At 47.9% G+C, this 27,786-nt stretch overlaps 1 long non-coding RNA gene across 1 annotated transcript; it reads right to left on the minus strand.

Moving 5' to 3' along the window:
• Window positions 1-1,096: 1,096 nt before the first annotated feature.
• On the minus strand, window positions 1,097-4,229 carry LOC111531454. The gene is made up of 3 exons (XR_002728293.2): window positions 3,638-4,229; window positions 2,523-2,697; window positions 1,097-1,851 (listed from the first exon to the last, which is right to left on the minus strand). It is a non-coding gene; the product is annotated as an uncharacterized LOC111531454 (long non-coding RNA).
• Window positions 4,230-27,786: the final 23,557 nt, after the last annotated feature.

A 27,786-nucleotide genomic window follows, 5' to 3' on the forward strand; every position in this document is an offset into this window, starting at 1 on the left:
CCTTGATTCTCCTTGGCTTGTAGATGTGCCACTCCAGTCTCTGCCTCCATCCCCACGTCTCTGTGCCAAACCCCCCTCTCCCTTCTCTTATAAGGACACCAGTCATTGAATTAGGGCCGCCCTAAATTCAGGTGACCTCAATTTAATTACATCTGCAAAGACCCTATTCCACTTAAGGTCACATTCCCAGGCTCTGGGAGTTAGCACTTTGACATTCCCCAAATTCCGATCTTTGTGTCCTCGGCTTGGTGGGACCATCTTTGGGTTGGTGGGACCCCGCCAGCTCCCTTGGACTTCGGTTTGTGGTGCCGTGGTGGGAAGCTGTAACCGGGCTGAGAGCCAGGGAACCATGGGGCGCACGCCTCCTCCTCTTCCTTGGAGTCTTGCCCTACCTGTTGTCCACACCTGAAATCAGTTGCCTCATAAATGTCCAATTTTATGGTTGTTTAATGTGGGAGGATGAGTCCAGGACCGAGGACTCTGTCAGAGCTGGAGGCCAAAGCCCGCCCAATATCCCTGCAGAAGCTCCGTTTCACCTTAGCTCAGCCAGAACAGGCTTCCATTGCTGGCCGCCAGGAGCCCTGCCTGAGCCGTGTGATAAATAATGTCCTCTAGAACCTCCCCGGAGGCAGGTTCCAGGGCACCTCCTGTGACCCCTGGGGACCCATGGATCTCAGAGTGCAATTCAGCCGGGGAGGTTTCAGTACAGAAGGAAAGATAGACAGAAAATATTTGTATTAGGTTGGTGCGAAAGTAATTGCAGTTTTTGCCACTGAAAGTAATGGCCTGTCCACCTACAAGGCCAAGTTTAGGGAGAGACTTCAAAGATCCAGAGCAACAGATTCCACCCCACAGAATTTACGGATAGTCACACCCTGGGAAAGCATGGAGCCACTGCAAGGGTCCCATGTGATTCCAAGAATTCGCTGTAGACTAAATAATGGGCTGTTTCCAGGTGTGCGTAGCGGCTGCTGCATTTTATAAAACAAAAATCCATTTTAAAACTATAAATAAATGCATGATGGTTTTCGTTTCATTTTATGCTTTTATTCTCAATCAACAAACGTTAAAAGGTGGCCAGCAATAAGCGGGCCTTTGGGTCGGGGTACTGACAGTTTTTGAGATCAGGAAGGACGTTTCACCTTCTGCATCAGGAAGTGCTGACCTGGACGTGCAGGTCGTGGGCAGCTCGGCACTCCCCCTTCGAGATGGTTTCCATCAGCCTTTAGGGTGCCCTGAGCACCCCCTGCTCACTGAGAAGAACCTGGGGTGCAGGTTGTGGGCAGCTCAGCACTTTCCCCTCCAACAGCCGAGATGGTTTTCATCCGCCTTTAGGGTGCCCTGAGTATCCCCTGCTCACTGAGAAGAACCTGGGGTGCAGGTCGTGGGTAGCTCGGCACTCCCCGCGCCGCCCCCGAGATGGTTTCCATCCGCCTTTAGGGTGCCCTGAGCACCCCCTGCTCACTGAGAAGAAGGTGGGGTGCAGGTCGCAGGCAGCTCAGCACTTTCCCCTCCAACAGCCGAGATGGTTTCCATCCGCCTTTAGGGTGCCCTGAGCACCCCCTGCTCACTGAGAAGAAGGTGGGGTGCAGGTTTCTGTGCCGTTCATGTCTATGCCTTTATTAGCAGTGGCACCGAGGGAGGCGGCCGATATCCCCTCATGAAAACTAAAGAACGCACCCGGAGCGTCTTGCTGTGGAGAAGCTATCCCACCTCTCCTTAAAGGCACCCACCAGTAATAAGTCCCCTCTGGAAACTCCTGGCTGTGAATTCCACTTGATGCGTCATGCCTGTGTCTAGCGCAGGTACCATCAAAAAACGTCGGCACATCCAACTCTCGGCAGCTGAACGCTTACACAATGCAAGAAAAGGAAAAGGAAGGGCTTTCCTGTGAACTCGCGTGAGGATTCGCCTACCTGTCGTGGCTGTGTTTGACTCCTGCACACCTAGAGAGCTACGCTGGGGCGGGGCTGAGGCTCTGACAGACCCACTTTGCAAAAACAACCCCCACCAAGTGGCTGGCTGCTGCAAGGACAGGTGGAAGGAGGGTCTCCTCTCTAGAGACAGGGCACCGGAATCTCAAAGACAGTCTCTTCACTTATTTACATCTCATTTTAAAAAGAAAGACGGGGAAGGAAAAGACCAGACCACGAATAGAGAAGGGAAGGAGCAAAGAGGGAGATGGAGGGGAAAGGCAGAGACCGCAGAGGCGAGGCGAGGCGAGGGGAAGCCTGGGGGTGGGTGAATGCTGGACAGGGAGGCCGGGAGGGCAGGAGAGAGCAGCACAGCCTCAGGGAGAGCAGGGCCCCCACCCCTCTCCGCTCCACTTCCACCTGCAAAGAAGCCCGGGAGGCCCCAGGGCAGCAGCTGCCAGACCCGGGTATGCCAAGCCCTGTCCACCTCACAGGGTCTTGGGAATTCTATGATTGTCCAGACAAGGCCTGTCCCAGCAGAGACCCTGGCCAGACGGAGGAGGGGCCTGGAGGGCAGGAACCCCGAGAGGGCCCCACAGCCCCACTCACCAGCATCCCACATCCGCCCCTGGGGTCGGCCCTGCGGCGGTCTCGGGGCTCGGCCGTGAAGCAGGGGTCACTGGATTTCTGCAGTGGAGCTCTCAGGATTCATTATTTGCATGTTATTTGCACGTTTGTCTTCTTCGGGTGACCTCACAGTGTATGACTTTGCCTTTTCCTACTCCTGTAAAAGTGGGTTTAAAATGGGTTTACATGTATTATTCAAGATGTACCAACTCCCAGAAAGATCTGGTCTGCTCAGTGGGGAAGGAAAGGCGAGGGCAGCGTCACCAGGCTCCTGGTAAGACCCTCAATCATCTGCTCCCAACTCAACTGTTCCATTACACGCATGGGTTCTTCTTCCAGTCGCTAGCATGGCTCCAACAGGAACGTGGCTGCCTAGTGCCGAGGTCTCATTCCTCCCGAGCCCTGCTCAGGGCCGTGGCCATCCGGCTCCATGCTGCTCCTCCGTCCCCTCAGAGACCCTGTCGCAGTCCCACCACCCTTGCCTTCTCCAGGCAGACAACAGCGCAGGACCGTCCACCACCCAACAATGGCCTCACCTGCCCACGATGGCCTCACCTGCCCACGACGGCCTGGCATCCTGACAGGGTCCGGCGCATCACCCTTGTGCCAAGAGGCGCTGCCGGGACGCATCCCCTCCATTTGCTGGATAATTTGGTCCCTCAGGCCTGCACAGCTGCGGAGCCTGTCCCCATCTGCCCAGCCAGGCCCTGCCCATGATCCAGGCTATCTCAAGGCCCTGGACACACTGGTTGTCCCCTCCCATCTCGTGGCATTCCTGGGTCCCAGGTGGACAGAAGAGTGCAGCCTTGCTACACAGACGCTTAGAGACACAGTCACCCTGTCCCCCGGGAAGCCCCTGGTCCCGCACTCTCCATCCCACAGCCGGATGTCATATCAAAGCCTCCAGAGCCTGGGGCCATGCACTGCCCTTTCCCCTGCCTGAACACTCACCCTTACACACCCACGGTCAAACTCACTTTCCTCTCAAGGCAGCCCGAACCCCCAGCTACTGAGCCCCGCCCTCCCAGGCCAGGCAGCACCAGGCTCCTCCAGGCACTCACCCCCATAGCAAGACCCCGGTGGGCCCCAGGGCTCACCTGCACATCTCTCATCAGACTCTGACCAGACCCTGCTTCACGGAGCTCTGCCTCCTGTGCCCAACACCTTCCGTGAACCCTGAGTAAATCCGAGAGCTGACGGGAGGGCGCCGTGGACCCCGGTCACCGCACAGCACAGGAGCAGTCCTGGCACCACACTTTGAGAACAGGCACCCTGCACCAAAACCAGGAGGAGCAACAAGGCCAGAAACACACATGGTAGGGAGAGGGAGAATCCAAAATACAGGCTGGGCTTATAACATGATGTCCAGCATGAACCATCCAGGCCCTTGTGTTCGGGGGAAGATGGGAAGAAGAGCCACTGGGAAGGGAACCAGCAGTACCTGAGTGAGAGCAAAAGCTCCTGCAGGTCCCTGCTCAGTTCAGAAGTCTGCCCTCTCCACCTACCTGGGGCCATGGGTTCAAGGTCAGAAAAATCACACCAACGAAGTTCTTCCATTTGGAAGCTTTTTCTGACCAACCTCACCTCACTCTGACCACAGCTTACTCCATATCCAATCAGGTGTATGTGACTGGATGCCATGTTGTGTGCATGTGTGTACATATTCCGTGTGTGCATGTGTGTACATATTGTGTGCATGCATGTCATGTGTACATGTGTACATACTGTGTGTCTTCGCATTTGTGTGTATGCATGTCATGTGTGCATGCCTGTACATATTGTGTCATGTGTGTACGTATGTCATGTGTGCATGTGTGTACATATTGTGTGTGCATTTGGGTATGCATGTCGTGTGTGCATGTGTACGCATTGTGTGTGCATGTCATGTTGTGTTCATGCATGTACATATTGTGTGCATGTGTGTGCGTGTGCGTGCATGTCATGGTGTGCATGTGTGTACATACTGTGTGCGTTTTTGTGCATGTGTATATGCATATGTGTGCATGTACATATTGTTTGTGCACGTCATGTGTGCATGTGTGTGCATGTCACGTTGTGTACATGTGAGTACATACTGTGTACCTGTGTGTGCCTGTCATGGTGTGCATGTGTGTACATATTGTGTGTGTGCAGGTGCATATGTGTCCTTGCATTTGTTTATTTAAGTGTTCCCTTGTTCACTCACTCAACAGTGGACTTTGCATTGACACTTCTTGGTGCTTAAAGCCACATGGACCGTTTCTTAACAGAAACTCAAAGAATTAGGTGTGAGCCATCCCGGAAGCAGCTCTTCCTAGCTAACCCACATGGTCTCAAATACTAGTTGGTTTTAATCATATATAAATGCAAGCTCCACACAGCTGAGATTCTGACTCACTTGTTTGGACACAAGGCCAAAAAAACTGGAATGTTAACAAGCACTTGCCCCTCGGTGGTCCTGGGCCACCTCAGCAGAAGCTGAGCTCACATGTTCTCAGGGATTCGTTCATGTCACAAGTCCTTTTCCACAACTCTTGCCAGCAGGGAAAGCCACATCTGGCCCCTGCGTTCAAGGAGCCAGAGCCCACTGCAGAGCCAGGCAGAGAAGGAACAAGGCTCTGTGATGGAGCAAAACCCGGGAGCAGACGAGACCCTGCCTCAGCTGCCATGACGCAGGGTGATGCTCCAGGTCACCCACGACAGACGTCAGTGCAAAGACGGCCTCGAAGATAAGCGAGTCTAGAGGTTGCCAAACAGCCTCCACAGCCTGCTGGGTGGAGTAGAAGAGGACGTGGCTCAGAGGTTTCAACTGGCTGGTCATGGTGACTCACACCTGTAATCCCAACACTTTGGAAGGTCGAGGCAGGTAGATCACCTGAGGTCAGGAGTTCAAGATCAGCCTGGCCAACATGGTGAAACCCCCTCTCTACTGATAATACAAAAAATTAGCTGGGTGTGGTGGCGGGTACCTGTAATCCCAGCCACTCGGGAGGTTGAGGCAGGAGAATCACTTAAACCTTGGAGGCAGAGGTTGCAGTGAGCCAAGATAGTGCCACTGCACTCCAACCTGGGCAACAGAGTGAGATTCCACCTCACACAAACAAACAAACAAAAACCCAGCTTGAATTCCTTGAACTTCTAAGGTGGTCGGCAGCACCAAGATGCTGAGGCTGAAGACACATGTGCAGTTATTTACAAAGAACATAGGGCACGAGACCAACTGACACTCACTCAGCTGCCCTCCTCATGTCGCCATGTATCCTAGGAGCCAGTGGGGACATTCAGTGCACGCCATGCATCCCACTCATTTTGCAGATAAAGATACTGACTCTCAGTGAGGATTCTAACCTTCAGGGTGCCCAGCCAGTCAGTAGAGAAGACAGTTAATAATCCTTGAATCTTTAGGGAATCCACAGGGCTGCTGCTGTTCAGTCTGCTTCCTGCAGTGCAAAGGTCAGCCATTTACAGCAGGCAATTCTCCTTGGACTGGAACACCCCTGAAGCCTCCATCCATGGGCACCCTCCTCGCCCTCCTGAGCTCCTGGACTCCCCCAGCCCCACCCTGCACAGACACCCACCTTGCTCAACCCCATGGAACGTCTTTAGGACTAAATTTTGCAGGAAGTGGCCAGGAGAGGGAAAAGATAGCAGGTGCTGACTGGACAACCCCACGTGCAGAATGCTAACGCCAAGGTTTACAACCCAGGCAGAAGTCTGGAGAATTTTTTTCTGAGGACATTGACTAGCGCAAGGGAAAAGACCTGCAGATTCTGTCAGTTAGGAATTCCACACCGCAACCATTGGCTCCCCTTCCCGGTATCCTAGAACAAAGCCCATAATCCAGCAAGCCCCACCCATGCACACAAAGCTTGTAGTAGGTGCTAACACTCACAAATGTGGGCAAACTTGCCCATTATCACCAGGCACATGGGGGGAATCTCCAACACAGAGACCAAACCCAGCACATGCAAACAAAACAGCAACTCAGAAAGAAACAACGGGAGCATAAGAATATTTTTAAAAGAAACTATAGTTAATTTGCTCAGAAATTAAAGAACAGAACATGGAGCAGTATGCTATGAATAAAAGAACATTCCAAAAAAGAAAAAAAAAAAAAAAAACTCGAGACTTCAAAAATTCAAAGTAGAATAATAAACTCTAAAAATAAAATAATAAGTTTAGGCTATAAAAGCAGAACGAAACAAAAAGCAAGAAATGAGACTGAAAGCATAAGAAAATCAGAGTCTCCATCCAGGAGATTCAAACCCACAAAGCAGAAGCCCCAGGAAGAGAGAAAAGTGAAAACAGAAGGAAATTACCAAAGAAATGATGGACGCCACGTTCGCCACCGGAAGGATGTTGATTCCAAATGGACAGCAGCCACCCAGTGCCCACAGAATAAGACGGCCCCTCCAAGCCCATCGTGTAAACGTTCAGAGCTTCAGCTGGGAAGGGACCAGGACGGGGTGATGGGTGCCTCGGCATGGCTCTGCCTGGTGTGAACCCCCAGCTCCTCCACTCAGCCCGTGGGAAGCTTGACTAGTTACACGTCTGCTCTGTGTCCCAGGTGCATACGCGCTTTCTTAATCAGAAAAATGGAAATGATAATATCATTACTTTGTAGAGTTACTCTGAATGTTAAATTAATACATTTAAAGACTTACAGCAGTATCTGACACATAGTATGCATTTAATACATTTTGTATTATTACCATAAAAAGCGTACGGAGAAAAAATAAAGACTCTGCACAAAAGAACAGATACGATGAATGTCTCAAAAGTGACGTTAGAAATTGGAAGATAACGAAACAATCCCTCAAAATTCCAGAAGGAAAATGAAGCCCTATCTAGAGCTGTGTATCTACAGACTAAGTTTTATTCAAGTTTTAAGCAACAAAAATTCAAAACCTTTACCTCCCACGCACCCTAACTCACGAAGCCCCTGGAAATGTGGCCACCAGAAGTAGGGACTGAGCAAGAGAACAACGGTTGTGGGACGCAAGACAAGGGCAGCAGAGGAAAGAGGCAGGTGGGACCCCCAGTGGGAGGCAAGACCAGCCCAGGACAGCTGCATGGCGACCACAGGAGGAGGGCACAGCCCCTGGGAGATCCTCACTGTGAAGAAAGAGAAGCTGGAGGACCAGCTGCAGTGCTTATATCACAGGAGACTTTGGGGCATTAACACACAACTAATGAATAAATAAAAATGAGTGATTCTAGGAAAGGAAAGTACTGTCTGAGAAAGGAAGTGTAAATATGGCACACTACAGGGCTCACCCATGGAAAAAAATGACTTACAATGCTCACATTGGACCGCAATATCCTGCCGCACTGTGACTGGGGGCACTGACTCTGAAGCCAGGCTCCCTCCGTCCAGCTCAGTCTGCCACTCACTAGCCAGGCTTCTGTTACCTTCCCTGAGCCTCAGTTTCTTCCATCTGTAACCCAGGATAATAATGGTACCTTCCTCATGGGTTTGATGAGAGGATCCATTAATTAATACATGCAGAGCATTTATAACAGGATGATTTAGGCCGCTGTGTAAATGTTCACTGCTTCTATTTTTACTTTGATGTTTTGAAAGATAGTAGCTCTCCAAGAGGAACCTCAGGCTAACACACACAACAGCGAAGAGTCACGGAAAGATGCAGCAGCTGCTCTCCGACCACAGGCACGGGATGCGGAAAATGGCACAAAGGCGTGTCTGTCACTGAGGCAGCAACTGGAATGTGGGACAGGCACCACCAGGCAGGGCGGGGGAGCTCAGGGGTCGGGAATTCAGGGGCCAGGCCGTTGAGAGGAAGCCTCCGGGCCAGCAGGAAGACCGCTGCGGGCTGTGCATGCAGAGGAATCATAGAGGCCAGGCTGGACACTGCTGAAGAGGAGGGAAGGGCCCCCAGGCCCCCTAGTTTTCTTCAGCCAGAGAAGCACAGGGTCCTTGACCCCTCTGTGGCCCTGGCAGCTGCAAGTTTACCCACAGGCTTGAACCCAAGCTGGGCCTATTTGATTCCCAGGCACTGCGAAAGCTGGGTAGGTGGCTGCTCCGAACACTAAGAAATCAACCATGTTGTGAGATATCCAGGAACTAGCCCCAGCCCTGAACCAGAGTCCTCAGACCCCCTATAAACTCCACAGTCCGACGCCCTCACAGCAGACGTACCTGGGCAGAGCATCAGGTCTCACTGTGCCTCGTAAGGACGCTGGGACCCTCTGAGCACAAGTTCCAATAAGCCTTGCGGAAGTTTCCTGCTGCCGCTTCTGGGGTGACGCCAGCTGTGGGAGAGCCAGCAAAGGAGACTGGGCAGGGCAGGTGTAGTCTGTTCTCATGCTGCTAAAAGGATACACCTGAGACTGGGTAATTTATAAAGGAAAGAGGTTGAATGGACTCACAGTCCCACATGGCTGGGGAGGCCTCACAATCATGGCAGAAGGCGAAGGAGAAGCAAAGGCACCTCTTACATGGTGGCAGCGAGAGTGTGTGCGCAGGGGAACTGCCCTTTATAAAACCATCAGAACCCATGAGATGTATTCACTATTACAGGAACAGCACGGGAAAGACCCGCCCCCGTGACTCAATTACCTCCCACCGGGCTCCTCCCACAATGCAGGAGGATTATGGGAGCTACAATTCAAGATGAGATGGAGACGGGGACACAACCACACCGTATCAGCAGGGAGTGTGGGACGAGAGAAGTGAAACAGAGCAATGGGAGATGGTGTCGCAGAGCCAAGACGGGAGGACCTGGAAGAAGGGAGGAAAGAATTAGTGACCCCTTAGGGAAAAGGAAACAGGGACCCAGGAAAATAAGGGCTGAAGTCTGCCTGCTGAGTTGAGCTTAAAGACCTGGTCACATACAGTTTCACCGGGTACATTCCTCCTTCCCGACACCCTCTCCCCAGAGCAGCCCACAGGGGCCTTCACTACACCAGTTTGCTTCACTCCTTGGCACACAGGAGCCTCTAGGCCTTAGCCCTTCAGGCCAGATCTCCCTGTAACTGTGCCCTCTTCCGTCCTGCCTGCAGGACCAGACTCGAGTCCTTCATTGTGCCTCTGCTGTGTGCATCCAGCGCCACCCACCCAGGAGCACCTGTCACCTCCGATTGCACTGACGGTTCTGGTACCTGCCTCTCTTACCTACCATCAGCTCCACCAGGACAAGGACCCTGTAACCATATTAAATAACAAGTCCTAAATCTCTGGAACAGATCTTGGCACATATAAATATCATTGAATGTTTCAGTAAGTGTTCAATAAATATTGAATGAGTGACTGAATGGGTGAGAGTGTGGGTAAGTCAACAATTGTTCAACAGAGAACAACAGTAGCCACCCAGGAGCAGCATTCTAAGGAGCTACTGAATCACAGCCACTGTTATTTATTCACTTAACGTTTGCTAAGGGCAACTACGTGGCAGGCGCCAAGAGTACAAATACGAACGAGACACAGCCCCGGGCCCTGGAGAAGCTTGCAGAGCAGTGACTTCAGCAGGACCTCACACAGTGGCACTCATTTCTGTAACATTTAGACAACCCGTGGTGCACTGGGCAGTCAGGGGTCTCACATCAACTTGGGCAGAAGAGCAAGACTAGTGCCACGCGGACTGCAAAAGAGTCCAAGAAGTCACAGGATCGATCCCAGCAACACAGTTTTCCCCAAAAGCCACTCGGCAAGGCCCGGCCACGCCCACACCTCTAGTGCAAATGTTTTGCCCTTGCAGGTCCCTGATCCCACACAGCACGGGCGGAACCTGCTCTGTGGTGGGGCCGTGAAGGCTCCCAGCTGGGGGAGCCGGCCCTCATCAGCCTTCGTTGATAAGCCCTGAAGAGTGTGTTCCTCATTTTTACCTCATTACTGCGCAGTCCTACGACTGCAAAGCTGTTGACATAAACATGAGCTATTTCTCCTTCACTTATAATAACCTCATTCTCGTTTCTTCTTCCTGAAGCAGTTATAGTGTAATGATGTCATGTATTTAAGCCTGATAAACATAATTACTATCAACATTTAATTGATTCTTGATTACAATCAATTATATTTCTGAAACAATCAAGCATCCTACAATTAAAAATAATTGATTCATTAGCACACCCCCTTCCTTGACAATTACACAAATGCATTATTTATGTAATTAGACACATTTACAGTTCATTATTCCACATTTTATGCTATTGTTACAAAGCTACTAAACTCTCCAGCTTACTTCTTAATCTTCCTGAGATAGGACATACTGAGATAGAACACTAAGCTTATTCAAAAGGATCTAGTTAAAAATTGGAAGTTACCTAAGGCAGTACAATTAAGTTACAAATCAAAAGCCTGAATTGCATGTCAATTCAAAAACAATAATTAACTAATTTACCTGCCATATATCCAGGGGAAGCTGTGAGGGCCCATGATAGTGTGGATCCGGTTACACATGTTACCAGGTAAGCAGAACAACCACTTCTTCTCTAGGCAAAATCTTCATAGTGTGGAGCTGAATAAAGGATATTAAAGAGACAACGTTAGCCGTCATGTGGGGTCAGGTAAAGTATATTAAAGAGACTATGTGAGCCTTTAGAGGCGACAGGCTCTGATCTAGGCCAGGGTAGAACCTGCATTTGGGTCCTCTCCACCCCAGCCTGCAGGGCCCTCTAACGACTTCCCTCCCCCAAGAGGAAGGTGTCATTCTGATGAGTGAGCAGCCACCAGCCCCGAAGTCCAAGCAAGCTCCCTGTTTCCATCAAAGTCCAGGCAATTCCCTGTTTTCCAAATGCCTATTTCCCTCTGTCTCTGCCAATAACCCTTCCCCACCGAGTTCTCCTTTCAAAATAGTAGAATTAGCAGATGGATTTTCCTTGTTTCCTTTCTAAATTTTATGGCATGACAATGAGAATTCACCAAAGTACATAAATCCACACAGGATTTATGTGTGGATTTATAATGCAGCGAGCACAGAAGCCTTAAGCAGACCAGATAGTCAGGTGGCTTTCCAGAAGATGGAACATAGGCGGGATCACAGCACAGGCAGGCTGTGGCAGGTGAGCACTGGCTGCAAGGACCACAGCTGAGCGGTGAGGGTGGAAGCCCCTCTTCCCGCCAGGGCACAGGGCTCCAGCAGGCAGATTGAGCTGCGGGACCACGAGGCTGAAATCTGGATGGTTGATTGAAGGAACGTCTCTGCAGTCCCAAAACCACTCCTTCCCACCTGCAGTCACTCACAGCAGCAGGGCCGCCTCCAGGATCAAGCCAAAGAGCTACAGAAATAAAACCAAGCACACAGGAAGACAGGAATATCCCACCAGGGGGTTAGCTCCCAGAGAGAGATAGAAGATCTGAAAAACTTAAAAATAAAATATGATGTTGCTGAAGATTTAATTGATTTTCAAGAAGACAGAGCTCAGGACAAATTCAAAACATAAGAAAAAGATCGATAAAATATGAGGAATAATTCAAGACAATGAATCAATCCAGAGTATTTTGCAATAAGAGTTGCATAAAAGAGAAAACGAAGACAAGAACTCATGAAATATTTTTTAAGTAATAAGATAAAATTTTCAAGAGTTGGAGAAAAAAGCATGAGATATGAGATTGAGAGAGTCTCCAAAGTGCCTGAAAGGATGAAAAGAAGAGCATCTACTCTTAACATGTTCTTGTGGAGAAATTTCAAAATTTCAAGAATTAACACTTCCTTTGCTTTTTTTTTTTTTTTTTTTTGAGACGGTGTCTTGCTCTGTTCCCCAGGTTGGAGTGGAGTGGCGTGATCTCCGCTCACTGCAACCTCTGCCTCATGGGTTCAAGAAATTGTCCTGCCTCATGGGTTCAAGCAATTTTCCCGCCTCAGCCCCCAAAGTAGCTGGGATTACAGGCACGCACCACCATGCCCAGCTAATTTTAATTTTTGTATTTTTAGTAGAGACAAGGTTTCACCATGTTGGCCAGGTTGGTCCTGAACTCTGGGCCTCAGGTGATCTGCCCGCCTCAGCCTCCCAAAATGCTGGGATTACAGGCGTGAGCCACTGCGCCTGGCCAACACTTCCATGAATAAATGATGACACAACCATAAATGAAATGCTATGTAACTGTAAAATAAATTAAAAAATTAATATACACAGATCTTCAAGGTATATTAAATTTAAGAAGCCATATGCAGCACAGTGGGATGGCGCGTCTGTCAAGTAACAATAGGTGAAGATCTGTGTGTGAGCATGTGTGTGGCATGTTTGCCATAGACACATAAACACACTCTGGAAATATACATTAAAAAATTAATGATCGCAGTTCCTAGGCATGGGATGAGATGGCGCTGAGAAGATGAAGATAAAGACTGAAGGTGACTGCACACTTTTTAGCATATTTTTAGTCTTAATTTTTGGACCATTTGGAAATCATTTTCTATTAAAAATTATGTTTAAAAAAAGTTGCAACAATGAAGGTCCATTTCTCCTCCACATGCAGGTTACCTGGGAGCTCCACTCAGTGTCACTTTCATCCTTACTGTGGGACCGCAGTCACGATCTACAGCATGGGCAGATGAATGCCAGGGCACAAATGCAGCATGGTGAAGCTCAGGTTGGCTTTTACAGTGTCCACCCAGAAATGACACCTATTAGTTCTGTACAACTTTCTTGACCAATTCACAGGGACAAGACTGACTTTAGGGGCGGGGAGATAAAATTCTCTCCCAGAAAGGACACTGGAAATGGATGTGTAGTAATACACCTTACCACAATGAGTTAACTAACCCAAATACCTGCAGACATTATGGCCATATAAGACAAAAAGAAGAAATTAGCACACAGGATTTCTGTAGAAAATATAAGTAATTTTCAGGCAGCATCTGTTTCAAACTCAACAAAACTCAAGAAAATGTGGATGTTATTTCTTTAAGACTTAGTAATAAAATTCTTTTTGGATATGTTTAAAATTCCAAAATAAAATGTTTACCCAGAAAACATTTTTTAATGTGGAAAAATGAAGGAGAAATAAAGATATTCCAAGGTAAAGAAAAATGGAGGTCATTCATTGCCATCCAACATTTCTTACATGAATGAAATAGAGGAAGTCCTTCAGGCTGATGTAAAAGGACACTAGAGAGTAAATGAAATCTGCATGAAGAAATAAAAAACTAGAGTAAAGATAACCACTTTGGTAAAAATTTAAAAGAATGAGTATTTTTCTGTTTGTAACTTTAGTATAAAGGACTACTGAATAAAGCAATAATTATAAAACCATGTTTATGGGCTTATATTTATAAGCAAGTAATTTGTATGAAATAATAGCACAATGAAAGGAAGATGGAATAGGGATATGTAGGAACAAAGGTTTTATTTAGTATTGAGATTAACTGGTATTAATATTAATTAGATAATTATAAGATAAGATGTTAATTTTAATTACCATATCAACCAATAAGATGGCAACTTGAAAAACTTCAGTAAAAGAAACAAGGATATTTAAATGGTAACTACAAAATATTTACTTAACACAAAAGAAGACAATAATGGATGAATATGTAAATAAAAGAGACATAAGATACAGAAAATAGCAAAGTGGCAGATGTAAATCCTAGCTTATGAATAATTACATTAAATGTAAATGGATTAAACAAATGAATCAAAGGCAAAGATTGACAGAATGAATTAAAAAACATGATCAAACTATATGCTGTCTATAAGAGACACTTCAGATTTAAAGACACAAATAGGTTGAAAGTAAAAAGATAAAAAAAATACAGTTGACCCTTGATATATGTAGGGAATTGGTTCCAGGACCCCGTATGTACCAAAATCTGTGCATACTCAAGTCCAGCAGTTGACCTGGCAGAAGCTGCTTATTCAAAAAGTCAGCCCTCCATATACATCAGTTTTGCATTCTATAAATATTGTGGTTGTTTTTTTTTTTTTTTTTTTTTTTTGAGACAGAGTCTCACTCTGTTACCCAGGCTGGAGCACAGTGGCGTGACCTTGGCTCATTGCAAGCTCACCTCCTAGCCATTCTCCTGCCTCAACCTCCCAAGCAGCTGGGACCACAGGCGTCTGCTACCATGCCCAGCTAATTTTTTGTAGTTTTATCAGAGACAGGGTTTCACTGTGTTAGCCAGGATGGTCTTGATCTCCTGACCTCGTAATCCGAAATATTGTATTTTTTATCTGAAATATTGAAAAGAACAAAGTTTGAGGACTCATTCTTCCCAATTTCAAAACTTAATTCAAAGCTATAGTAATCAATACAGTGAGGTACTAGCATAAATGTAAACATACAGTTCAATGGAATAGAATTAAGAATCCAGAAATTAATCTTTATACCTATGGTCAGTTGATATTCAACAATGGCACCAAGTCAATCCAATGAGGAAAGAACAGTATTTTCAAGCCTGTATATCCACATGCAAACAATAAATGCAGATCCTTACCTCACACCAGGTATAAAAATTAACTCCACATGGATCATAGATATAAAAGTAAGACCTAAAACTATAAAATTTCTAGTAGATACCAAAAGTATCATATCTAAAGATACAAAAGAAAAAAAGATAGATAAACTGAACTTTATTAAAAACTCTTGTTCTCCAAAGACACTATCAAGAAATTGGTGGTGGCTCATGCCTATAATCCCAGTACTTTGGGAGGCCACGGCAGGAGGCTTGTTTGCGGGCAAAGTTTGAGACCATTCTGGGCAACATAGTAAAACCCTGTCTCTCAAGAAGAAAAAAATTAACCAGGTGTGTTGATGCACACCTGTAGTCCTAGCTACTCAGGAGGCAGAAGCAGGAGGATTGCTTCAGCCCAGGAGTTTGAGACCAGCCTGGGCAATGTAGTGAGAACTTGTCTCTACTAAAAATTGAAAAGAATTAGCCAGATGTGGTGGTATGTGCCTGTGGTCCTAGCTACTCAGGAGGTTGAGGCAGGAGGATTGCTTGAGCCCAGGAGTTCAAAGTTGCAGTAAACTGTAATCACACACTTGCACTCCAACCTGGATGACAGAGTGATGCCCTGATTCTAAAAAGCAAAGTTGAAAAGATTTGCAAATTATATATCTAACAAAGATCTAGTATCCAGAATACATAAGAAATTCTTAACTCAGTAGTGAAAAGACAACCAAAAAACTGGGCAAAGGAATTTCATGCACATCTGTCCAAAGAAGATATACACAGGGCCAATAAGTATATGAAAAGATGATCAATATATTAGTCACCAAGGAACGCAAATCAAAACCACAATGAAACACAACTTCACATCCAAATAAGATGGCTAAAGTAAAAACTACAGACAACAACAAGCATTGATGCGGATGTGGAGAAATTCAACCCTCATGCATTCCTGGTGGGAATGTAAAATTGTGTATGCATTTTAGAAAACATTTTAGCAGGTTCTCAACATGTTAAACATAGAGTTAACAATAAAATAGCAAAAGTCATTTTCCTTTAAGAAAGAAGTAAAGCCTGGCCTCAATTTTTCTTACACAACTTTAAATACTGGAAAATAGTGAAGCAACTACTTCAAAGTTAAAAGAACATTTGTGACTCCAAAATTCCATACCCAGCTAAGGTTGCAGAACTGATATCCACATCTTTCCTCAGAAATGTGCTCTAGGCCATCAACAAAAAGATTTTTTTTAATCCCTCAAAGATGGAAAAGTCATGGCATAAAAATTTGACAAAGGGAATCAAAATTGTTTACTCAAACAACTCTATATAATAGTTATAACTTATATTCATCTGTCACATTTAATACTCAAAAATGAAAGCATTTCATATAAAAGACAGCCCAGTGGCAGTGTAAGAGAAAAAAGATAAACAGGAGCTAGAAGGAAAAGGAAAAGAAAGTAAGTGTGCCAATCAACTCAATTTATATAAGAAAAATCAATGTTTCATTCTTGATGTTGATATTTAAACAATGTATGTTCTTTTCTTGTCTAAGAAAAAAGAGTCACCATAATTGAATCAATAAGCAATAAACGAAAAGTCGTGTATGAAATTGAAAATGTTCTTGAAGAAGTGTTTCTCATGAATTTCCAGCCACAGACATTTTCACAGGCTGGGTTTTCAGACTGTCATGGAACAGATAATTTCCATGCTAGATAAGTGTTTCCAGAGAACACAAAAAGATGGCATGTTTCCCAATAATTCATTTCCCAAAGCCAGCATGTCCTAGAGACACAAGCAAAGACAGACTAAAAAGGGAACTAGACACAGATGCCTTTTATGAATACAGATGCAAAAACGATATGTGAAATAAAGAGAAAAAGGACTATGCTTATGTCAATAGATACTGAAAAGACATTTACTAAACTTTATAATAAACTAGGAAAGAAAAATACTTATTTAACATGATTAAAAATACCTACTCAAAGTCAATAGCTAATACCTACCTAACAATAAATACCTAACAGTAAATCTGGTAGTATTCTCACTTAAACAATGGAAAAGACAAAGCAGCTTACTGTGGCCAGCATTCTCTCAGATCCACAACAAAATAAAAGGAGGGAAAACTATATATATATATATATATATACACACACACACATATTACACATACACACACACACATTCACATATAATTTTTGAAAAGAAAGGTGAAATTTTGACATTATTCAAATTTGATATCACTGCCTACCTGAGAAAAAGAAAATAATGTAAAATTATACTAATGTTTAAAAAATTTAATAATAGGAATATAAAAAGCAGTCGTTTTCCTACATATCAGCATTAACAGAGAAACAATGGGAAAATAATTCTATTCACAATTTTAAAACTGAGTACCTGGAAATTAACCTTGCAAGAAGTCTGTCAGGCTCAAATAATTAAATCCATAAGCCCAAGAGAGCACCACAGAAAATATTTGAACAAATGGAGAAATATAGTACACTCCATATCTAAACAGAAATGCTAAGAAGATGTACATTTTTGCCAAACTAATTTATGAATTTGATGCCACTCAAACTTCCAATAGAATTTTGTAAGCAAAATTGGTTATAAATGTTGTCTAGAAGAATGAAAAGCAAAACAAAAACAAAAACAACAAGGCAAGGAAATTTTTTAAATAATAATAACATGGATGCATATAGGATACTTCAGGCTGAAATAAAGTGGCAATAAGTAAGTGGGTGAAGTACTAGGGCAAAAATACACACGGTGATCACTAGAATGGAACACAGACCCAGAAATATGTCCAATACATACAAGCTGTCAGCCTAGACAGTCATCCCTGGATACCCACAAGGGATGGGGTTCAGGACTCCCTGCAGGCACCACAATCTGAGAATGCTCACGTCCTGATATAAAATGGTGTTGTATTTGCATAAAGCCTACATACATCCTCTCATATACTTCAAGTCATCTCCAGATTACCTGTAATACCTAAAACATTGCAAATCCCATGTCAACAGCTGTCATTAGAGTGCGCCAGTTTTATTTGTATTGGTTTTTATTGTTGTGCTGTTATTTTTTTTCCGGAATAGTTTCCATCTGTGGTGATTAAATTGCAGAAGTGGAAGCTGCAGATAGGAAGATCGACCTTAACACTGTTTGGCACTCAAATCTGCGGGAGGCAGAGCAGAGACCCAGAGCCTAGGTCTCACAGCCAGGCTGTCCAGAGAGAGCCCCATTCCCATCATCTAGCAGCTGTGTGACCCTGAGCAAGTTCCTTAACTTCGCTTTGCTTTACATTTCTTCGCCAGTCAAATAATAATATCTTTCTTACGGGGTTGTTGTGAGGATTACATAAGTTAATAGATGAAAAGCCCTAAAAAGAAGGCCTGCATATATTAAGTTCTATAGAAGAATTTATTAGAGAAAACAAATAAGTTATGTTAGAAAAATTAGTTAATTGGGAGGACAATAAATAGGCTCTATCCGTGCTCACACTACACACCCTGAAGGAATACCAGGTTCAGTTACAAAATAGAATTATTAAACAATAAGTAGAGAGCAGATAAAATACATGATCTTGCAGCAGTGAAGTGTTTTAAATATGACGGGGTGTGGGGAGATTTGGGGATGGTGAAATACAAAGCTCTGGAAAATCAAGAAAAGCAGCAATTCCTATACTGAGTTGCCCTTGTAAAACAGCCGAGAGAGCTCAGTTTATGTTTAAGCTAAAGATCATAGGGTGTAACATCTATACAAATTTAAGGGGGAAATCAACAGGTCTGGGTAAAAATACTTTCTGGAATAAGATAAGTTATTCCTGCATTCTCAGTCTTTAGTCTATGAAAATCCTCAGAAAATAAAAACAGGAAAACTAAAATGCCTCCCAAGAACGTCACCCTTTTTTTAACATTAAAAACATTTTCTAAGGAATCAAGTTTCCTCATTACTGCTATGAAATCCACATGAATACTAAAGAATGTATGTTTTCTCCAAAAAGAGTGTGTGCCTGAACATAAGATTACCAGGCACGCTGTGCTGAGCTGGGAACACCATCTCATCTCTGCACAGAGCCGCCGCTTCAAAGGCGCAAGAGCTGGGAATATCAGCAAATCAAACTGCACAACATGAAGCGCTGTCTGTGTCACACCATTAGCTTACTGCTATCATTTGTAGGAAATACGAGGCACTAAACTTCTGACACCACACTCCTTGCAGAGACTTGCAACAGGAAGAAGAAATGGCACGGCATGAACCCAGTCTCTCAAACGAGTCGGCCAAACCTTGACAACTCATCTAATGCCACTGCAGTTCATCCCACAAAAGCCCAACCCTAAGTCAAGCGGCTCCCCACACAATCTGAGACTGCCAGGCAGGCCCCGTTATTCCAGGACCACAAAGGGAGCCCGTGCCCTTGGCGAAGACTCCAGGGTTCCAGAGATGACTGGATAGCAGCAGCTGTCACAAAGCCTGTTCCCAGGCAAAACAGAAATTCGAAAAGTTTGTTTCCGATGCCTCTGCACACTCCCCACCCCCACCCTTCAACACCTCCTCCCATCATTCCCCCCCACCCGCTTGCATGCAGCAGCTTTTGCTGTACCTAAAAGGACTTGTTTTGCAAGTGAAGACTTGTTGCCAGAAGGATGCTGCCATGACGGGCGCTTTACACACATGTTCTAATCACAGCTATCCTGAAAGACAAACCATGTTCGCATCCTCATTTTACAGAGAAAGGCACGAAACCTCTATGAGTGAAGAATTTGCCAAAGGGGGCCCTGCCTCAGCCCCCTGGGCCCTGCCATACTCCAGGGGAGATAGTCAGCGCCCTGGGTCCTGGGCGGCCGTGGAGGGAGGCCCCGCACCTTCCGAGGCATCTGGTGCCACCCACAGACATAGAGCCTTCTCCTCTGCCCCCACCTACCCCCATCCAATGTGCCTACTGTGTTCTCTCCCCGGGAGGACCCTGTTGTCTGGTAAGATCACAGTGACAGCCGGTGTGGAGGCAGCGTGGGTGGCCGGTGACTGTCTCCTCATACCACATGCTCAGCACGCTTCCAGGGAGCCCTTGATGGGTGGGCCCAGCGCTGTTCCCACGGCACCAAGAGAGACAAGGTCTCCACCAACACAGCGTGAGCGGGGAGGGGCCGGTGAGCAAGGAGTTCTGTGTCCTGGTGTCAGTGAGTGGGTTTTAGATAAGAATGTCTAGGTCTCGGCCAGGCGCGGTGGCTCACGCCTGTAATCCCAGCACTTTGGGAGGCCCAGGCGGGCAGATCACGAGGTCAGGAGATCGAGACCATCCTGGCTAACACGGTGAAACCCCGTCTCTACTAAAAATACAAAAAAAATTAGCCGGGTGTGGGGGTGGGCATCTGTAGTCCCAGCTACTTGGGAGGTTGAGGCAGGAGAATGGCGTGAACCCGGGAGGCGGAGCTTGCAATGAGCCAAGATCACGGCACTGCACTCCAGCCTGGGCGACAGAGCGAGACTCTGTCTCAACAAAAGAAAAAAAAAAAAAGAATGTCTAGGTCTCCTCCAGCTTCTTCCACCCTCTTATCTATGGATGCAGGCCAAATTGTTTAAATGTCCTGACCCTTCCTCTGTAAAATACAGCTATGACCGCCCACACTGCTCCTGCTGCCTCTTCTCAACAGGGGGTTGTACAGATCCCAGAGGGAAGCTGCACACAGGAAGGTTGTTGAGATGGGAGAGGGAGACTGCTCAGGCTACTGGTAGATGCTGCTTCTGAAGCTGCTGGCAGATTGGGACGCGCATCACAAGGTGGCGTTTGCTTTTAGAACCCAAATGACTAAGATCTCTGAATTATAAGCACCTCTCACCTCAACCAGCAGCAGCAGAAGAGGCTGAGTGGTCATCACGGGGTCTCCTAGGAACGCAGAGCCGGCCTGGCCTGGCCCCGTCCACTTACTGCTGGTGAGACCCTGGCCACGTTACTTCATGTCTCGCAAACTCACTTTTCTCACCTGTAACATGGGTTCCTGGCCGTGCCTCGCCTGCTTGCTGGGTGGTGAGGATCACAGCCTGGACTGGGAGACAGGCGGGGCGTGCACGAACAGGCAGACAGGAAACGAAAGGCTGCTCCAGCTTGCGCAAGGGCCAGAGACAGTCCGTGCTTGGTGTGTGCTGGAGATGGGGCTGAGAGAGACACAATGCTCTTTTCCTGGAGGTAGGACTTCTCCTTTGGCTGGCGTACCCAGCTTTGGACAGGAAATCGCTTGTTTGTTATTAGCCTGGGAGAGGAAATAAGGACCCACATCTCTGCACTGCTTGCCCTGGAATGTGATTTATTGGAACCCTGGATAACTCGTAGATGATAAAAACAATGAAATGAGACCCTGGAAGCTGCTCTGGCCTCAGCTCAGTGCAGCCCTGAGGCAGCAGCCGGATAGCCAGACCTGAGAGCTGCTGGGGCTGCAGGACCTCGGCCACATCCAGCCACACAAAACAAACCAAACATTTCGGGCGATCCTGGGGCAGCATCCTTTCCTCATCCTGCCGGGGCCAAGAGCCTGGGGCTATGAAGTCATAAGACTTATCCAGTGCATTCTGTCCAGAATCGGGGCCCCTCCCAAGAGGAAATACAGCTCACAGAAGTCCATACGGAGGCACGGTGGCGGCTGTCGCGCTTCGTTGATCCCCGTAACAGATGCTGAAACACCAGCTAGTAAAACGGACACTTTGGGGCTGACATCTGCTGCTGTGCCAGTAATGAGCACTTCCTGTATGCACGCACCTGGCTGCCAGGCGCAGGAAATCCACACAGGCCGACATCTGCTGCTGTGCCAGTAATGAGCACTTCCTGTATGCACGCACCTGGCTGCCAGGCGCAGGAAATCCACACAGGCCGCAGAATAATTTGATTTGGACAGTGCGCGCACTGTTTCTGAGCTTTCGTGATTTCATCTTCCGGAAGGCGAAAATCATCCCTCTGCAGAATTGGATTTTGATTTGCTGGTGTTCACCTGACAGGAGGCATCTCCCGGGAAGAAGCAGTGCTTGACTCTGCGGTGCAGGGTTGTTTTGTCTCCGAAATGCCAAACCAGCTGCTTTTTTAATCCCATGGAGGCTGTCCAGACACCAGGCATTACTATATCCCTGGAATTGTTCCCTGGGCAGCTGCAAAAGAACCTGCCGTGAGTGGAGCTGCAGTGGAGGGTGGAGGGTGGAGGGTGGAGGGTGGAGGGTAGGAGGGTGGAGGGAGGAGGGTGGAGGGTGGAGGGTGGGAAGGTGGAGGGTGGAGGGTGGGAAGGTGGAGGGTGGAGGGTGGAAGATGGAGGGTGGGGGGTGGGTGGCTGGGAGCCCTTCGTGTGGTGGAGGAGCTCATCACACTTACAGGAAGGGAACGCCTGCAGCCCCGGCTGGCAACCCCATCCAGACTGCGCTCAGCATCCACAGCAGCACACGCAGGGCGGCAGGAGTCCTTCCTCAGTGCAGAGAGCACCGGAGCTGCCCCACCCTCTCCTAGCCATCTGCAACTACTGACCCCCAAGGAGAACAGTAAGAAGAATTCAGAGGAGCTAAAATCACCAAGATTGAGCCAAAGCCCCTGGGACACGCCATTGAAACCTCCATTAGCTCTGTCCCAAATCCATCCTAAGGAAACAGATCAGAGGCAACAGGCAAAGGGCCAAGATGAGGTCCCAACACCTTCTTCTTGAATGTATGGGGGCCAGGAGACAACAGTCACATCCTCACCCCCAGCCTGGTCTGCAGGCTCTGTCCTCCCTGCTCAGTTCTTCCCTAGAGCCACTCACAAAGCTGCTGCAGACAGCAGGACTGCAGTTTTTGAGTCAAAAGTTGAGACACAGGTTTTGACAATTAAAAAAGATTTTTCTCATTAGTAAACGTATTTGAGATGTTAGAAAGAGGTTTCACAAATCATATTAACTTATATGTGAATTAATATATTTTGTTAAATAACAAATTTATATTTTAATAAACAATAAATAATATGTATGTGCGCACCTACTCTGTTCCACACACTGTGACTCTGTTCCACACGCTGGGGCGTAGCTTGATGTATTAGTCCATTTCATGCTGCTGATAAAGACATACCTGCGACTGGGAAGAAAAAGAGGTTTTGTTGGACTCACAGTTCCACATGGCTGGGGAGGCCTCAGAATCGTGGTGGGAAGCGAAAGGCACTTCTGACATGGCAGCAGCTAGAGAAAAATGAGGAAGACGCAAAGGCAGAAACCAGATAAACCCATCAGATTTCGTGAGACTTATACACTGTCGCGAGAATGGCACAGGAAAGGCCGGCTCCATGATTCATTTACCTCCTCTGGGTCCCTCCCACAACACGTGGGAATTCCGGGAGATACAATTCAGGTTGAGATTTGAGTGGGGACACGGCGAAACCATATCACATGACCAAGGCAGATGAGACCCTGCTCGAACATTGATGTTTCAGCTGGGGGTGCCAGGAGGGCACTGGGAGACACACGAGAATGCAAGAGAAGACCCCCTTTTCCCTGGTTGAAAAATATATAACATCAACTTAGGATCTTAAGTGTGGAGTGCAGCCGGGCTGGCGCCACACACTACTGGAGCTTTTCACCTGGCAAATCTGAAACTTTTCAGTGGGGCCCTGGCACCCACCATTCTCCTTTCTATTTCTAAGAGTTTATGCCAGGGACCTCACAGGAAGTGGAATTCCACAGTATTTGTGCTTCTGTGATGATGTCCGCAAGGTTTATCCAGGCCACAGCATGTCGGGGGAAACGTCACTCTCAGGTCAGAAAATGACAGAAGCTATGAAGATGACAGAGTCAGCTGATCTGATTAAGAAGTCACAGGGGCCAGGCACAGAGGCTCACATCTGCAATCCCAGCACTTCGGGAGGTCAAGGCAGGCAGATTGCTTGAGTCCAGGAGTTCATGGCCAGCCTGGGCAATAGGGTGAAACCCCATCTCTACAAACAATTTAAACATTCACTGGTTTCAGACCAGGCGAGGTGGCTCACGTCTGTAATCCCAGCACTTTGGGAGGTCAAGGCAGGCGGATCATGAGGTCAGGAGATCGAGACCATCCTGGCTAACATGGTGAAACCCTATCTCTACTAAAAATACAAAAAGTTGGCCGGGTGTGGTGGCGCACGCCTGTAGTCCCAGCTACTCGGGAGGCTGAGGCAGGAGAGTCACTTGAACCCGGCAGGCAGAGGTTGCAGTGAGCAAGATCGCGCCACTGCACTCCAGCCTGGGCAACAGAAAGAGACTCCATCTTAAAAAAAATAGCTGGTTTCCAGCTTCATCCATGTCCCTGCACAGGAACAGAAAACCAAACACCTCATGTTCTCACTCATAAGTGGGAGCTGAACAATGAGAACACATGGACACAGGGAGGGGAACGTCACACACCGGGGCCTGTCAGGGGGTGGGAGGCAAGGGAAGGGAGAGCATTAGGACAAATACCTAATGCATAAGAGGCTTAAAACCTAGATGATGGGTTAATGGGTGCAGCAAACCACCATGGCACACGTATACCAAGTAACAAACCTGCACATGTATCCCAGAACTTAAAGTAAAATTTTTTTAAAACAGAAGAATATCTGGACATATTATGACTGAATCCAGTGCCTTTCAGGTTTTATTTTTCAATAAATAATGAGTAATGATTAGCTAGGCATGGTAGCTGCACCTGTAGTCCCAGCTTCTTGGGAGGCTGAAGCAGGAGGATCACTTAAGCCCATAAGGCTTAGGCTGCACTGAGCCATTGATCGTGCCACTGTACCCCAGCCTGGGCGACAGACTGAAATCGTGTCTCAAAAAAAAAAAAAAAGAGCGATGTGGGCTGTATTCATTTTCTGTGGCTGCCATAACCACATGTTCGGTGGCTGAAACCACACAAGTGTGTTATCCTACCATTCCCAAGGGTCCCGAGTCTGTCGGCTGCCTTCCTTCTAGAGGCCTTGGGGGTGTCTGTTTCCAGCTTGTGTGGGTTGTTGGCAGAATTCAGCTCCTGTGGCTGCAGGGCAGAGATTCTCTTGCTAAGGGCTGCTTCCTGCTCCTGTGAAAACCCCATTCCTCAGCGCTCAGCCCCTTCCTCCACCATCAAAGCCAGCATCGGCCGTCCATGCATCTCACGTGGACCCACGCTGCGTCTTCCTCCCACCCCTCCCTTCCACATCTAAGAACATTTATAATCATGCTGGGTCCCCACAGATAAGCCAGGAAACCTTAAACTTTGTATCCTCCATTCCCTCTGCAAAGCCCCTGTTGCCACAAAGTACAACATCCTCACAGGTACCAGCAATGGGGGCATGGCCGTCTTTAGGGCTGTGATTCTTTTCCTGAAGGGGCTGCCTCAGATCCAGGACACAGAAGCTCTCCTGCAGATTCTGTGATATTTGAACAGACATGGACGTCAAGACAGAGTTCGCCACATGCAGAACCAGGGAAAACCATTCCTGCAAAGCTATGGCAAGTGACGTGTCCCTAGGGCAGGGATGAGCTCGGGGGTGAAGGGGACAGGGGGACGAGGACTGAGGTGGGCAGGGACCTGGACCGCAGAGAAGGGCCTTGCGTTACTGTGCAACCAGAAACCATTAAAGGCGTTAAGCACAAATGACATGATCGGATTTATATTTTTAAAAGATCACTCTGTTATTTGACATTTGAAATGATATTTGAGATGTGCTTTGAAAGCACAGGTAGGCTTTAGACAGATGAAGAGGGGAGACATGTGTGGCAGGTGCACAGCTGCGACACAGCCTGGAGGCAGGAAGTGGACAGAGAGGGGTAGAGCACCAGGCCCCAGGGTGCAAGAGATAGCCCAGCTGGAGGGACCCTGGGGGCGGGAGCCAGAGCTGGAGGGACCCTGGGGAAGGAGAGCTGGAGGGAGCCTAGAGCAGGGAGAGCTGGAGGGACCCTGGAGGCAGAGAGCTTGAAGGACCCTGGGGGAGGAAAGCTGGAAGCACCCTGGGTGGTGGTGAGCTGGGGAGAGCCTGGGGGTGTGGGCAGAACTGTAGGTGGGGGCCTTCGGTGGGGCACCGCTGCAGGCTGAGGGTCTGCAGGAATGTTTCCGGCAAGGGGCGGGAGCTGGTGTCCATCCCACTGGCTCCTTATGGGGCAATCAATGGTGACGAAACTCCCAGCTGACAGCTTCCTTGCCTCATCATTAGACGCCATGAAAGAATCAGTCATAGGAAGGGACAAAGGGACGGACCCTTGGTGAGAGGTCAGCTCCAGCACTGAGGGGCGCAGTCTTACCAGGAGAACCGGCCTGGGGCTCATAGCTCATGCTCTGCACAGCTGTTCTCTGCTTAACCAGAGAACTCAGCGGGAACTCGTTAACATGGAATTTTGAGGAAGTAAACAATGCCCACTCTCTTCCCCAAGTCCCTCCCTTTTTATTTTTCATATTTCCAACACAGAGGAGAGTTCACCTCAGAATGTCTGTGGTCCCCTCTGCCCTGAGGGCCGTGTCTGGGGAGGCAGGGGCCCAGTGCTGGAGGACAGGGCTGGACACACTCCCCAGTGATGGAGCCCCACGGGGACCAGAGCCCGAAGACCCTCAGCTCCAACCAAGGAGCCCCTGAGATGGGACAGCCCAGGCGTGTGTGAGCCTAACCCGGGGCCAGGTCCTGGGCTTTTGCCTTCGGTGTCAGCAACACAACACGGCACACACAACTTTCCACCCATTAGCAATCCACAAGTGTGTGTTCCATGCTGGAACTGAGTATGGTGGGACTTGTCAAAAAGGTAAAAGGGAAACCAGAGAGGAAACAGCAGAGAGAGATGAAGAACTCAGCCTCTTTAAATACCGTCCTCTCCGTGGGCGGTCAGTGCCAAGGTCACAGGGCCCCACAGCTGTGTGGCCGCCCTGGGAATGAGTCCAGTGTGCTTAGAGGTACCCGCCAGCCGACTTCCGGTGCCTACCTGATCTGGAGAGAAGAGTAAAATAGAAAACTCTTTTATATTTTACTCTTTCCTGTATTCTGCAGAGCTGTTTAAACCTGAAATTACACGAGCGAGCTGGTATACGGCAGCGTCTTAGGGGGGGCTTAGCACCTGCCTGGCACAGGAGCACCCACTGTGTAGTGTTTATCTTTCTTATTAAATCAAAGGAAGAATGGAGAGACCACAGACTCTCTCAGCAGACAAAGGGATATTTTCACCCCATCTTTCCTTCTAAATATGCAGATGACTACCACAGCCCAGACACAGCACCCTTGGCAGAGGACTCAAGGACTTCACTCTGCCAGCCCCGGGCGGCCCTACCCGGGCCTCCTTTCCAGGAAATTGGGGTTTGCCTGCCCTGCCCAGGCTGTGAAGAGTATGCCCCAGGCAGATCCTGGATTCCACTTCAACCCTGCAAACCCACACCCCACCCTCACACTTCACATGGTCCCCCAGCCCAGAAGGGAGTGGAAGAGTGGAAGCACTTGTCCCTGTGCAGGGAGGAAGCAGGGTCAGGGGACCCTCAGGGCCTGGCCGATCATCCCATGAATGGGCACACCCGGTCCTACCATCCCGTCCACCTGAGCAGCACTGCCGTCTGTTTGGAAGGGAAAGTGGGGAGGTAACAATTGGGCAGTCAGTGGCATCCGCTGCCCACGAGGGAGTGAACTTCCCATCACAAAGCGATGGCTCAGACCCGACCTGGCGTTGGTTACGGCATGGTAGTGCCACTGCCTCTCACACACCCAACCTTCGTTATCCGAGGGCACCCATGACACTCACCAGCCACACTGGTGTCCCCTTGCCCTCAGAGTCCCACTGTCCTCTGCGGAGTCCCTGAGCTCACAGAGCTGAGCTCAAAAGGCGAATCCTGAAATCCGGAGGTCCTGAGCTGTGGCCCGTTTCTATCTTTTCTTTCCACATCTAAGAAGGAAGCTGTGTCTGGATCCTTCCTGCATTGCTGGTGGGAATGTGAAACTGCGTCACCATGGAAAACAG

This window comes from Piliocolobus tephrosceles, chromosome 15 (assembly GCF_002776525.5).
Source record: "Piliocolobus tephrosceles isolate RC106 chromosome 15, ASM277652v3, whole genome shotgun sequence".
Lineage (NCBI taxonomy): Eukaryota > Metazoa > Chordata > Mammalia > Primates > Cercopithecidae > Piliocolobus > Piliocolobus tephrosceles.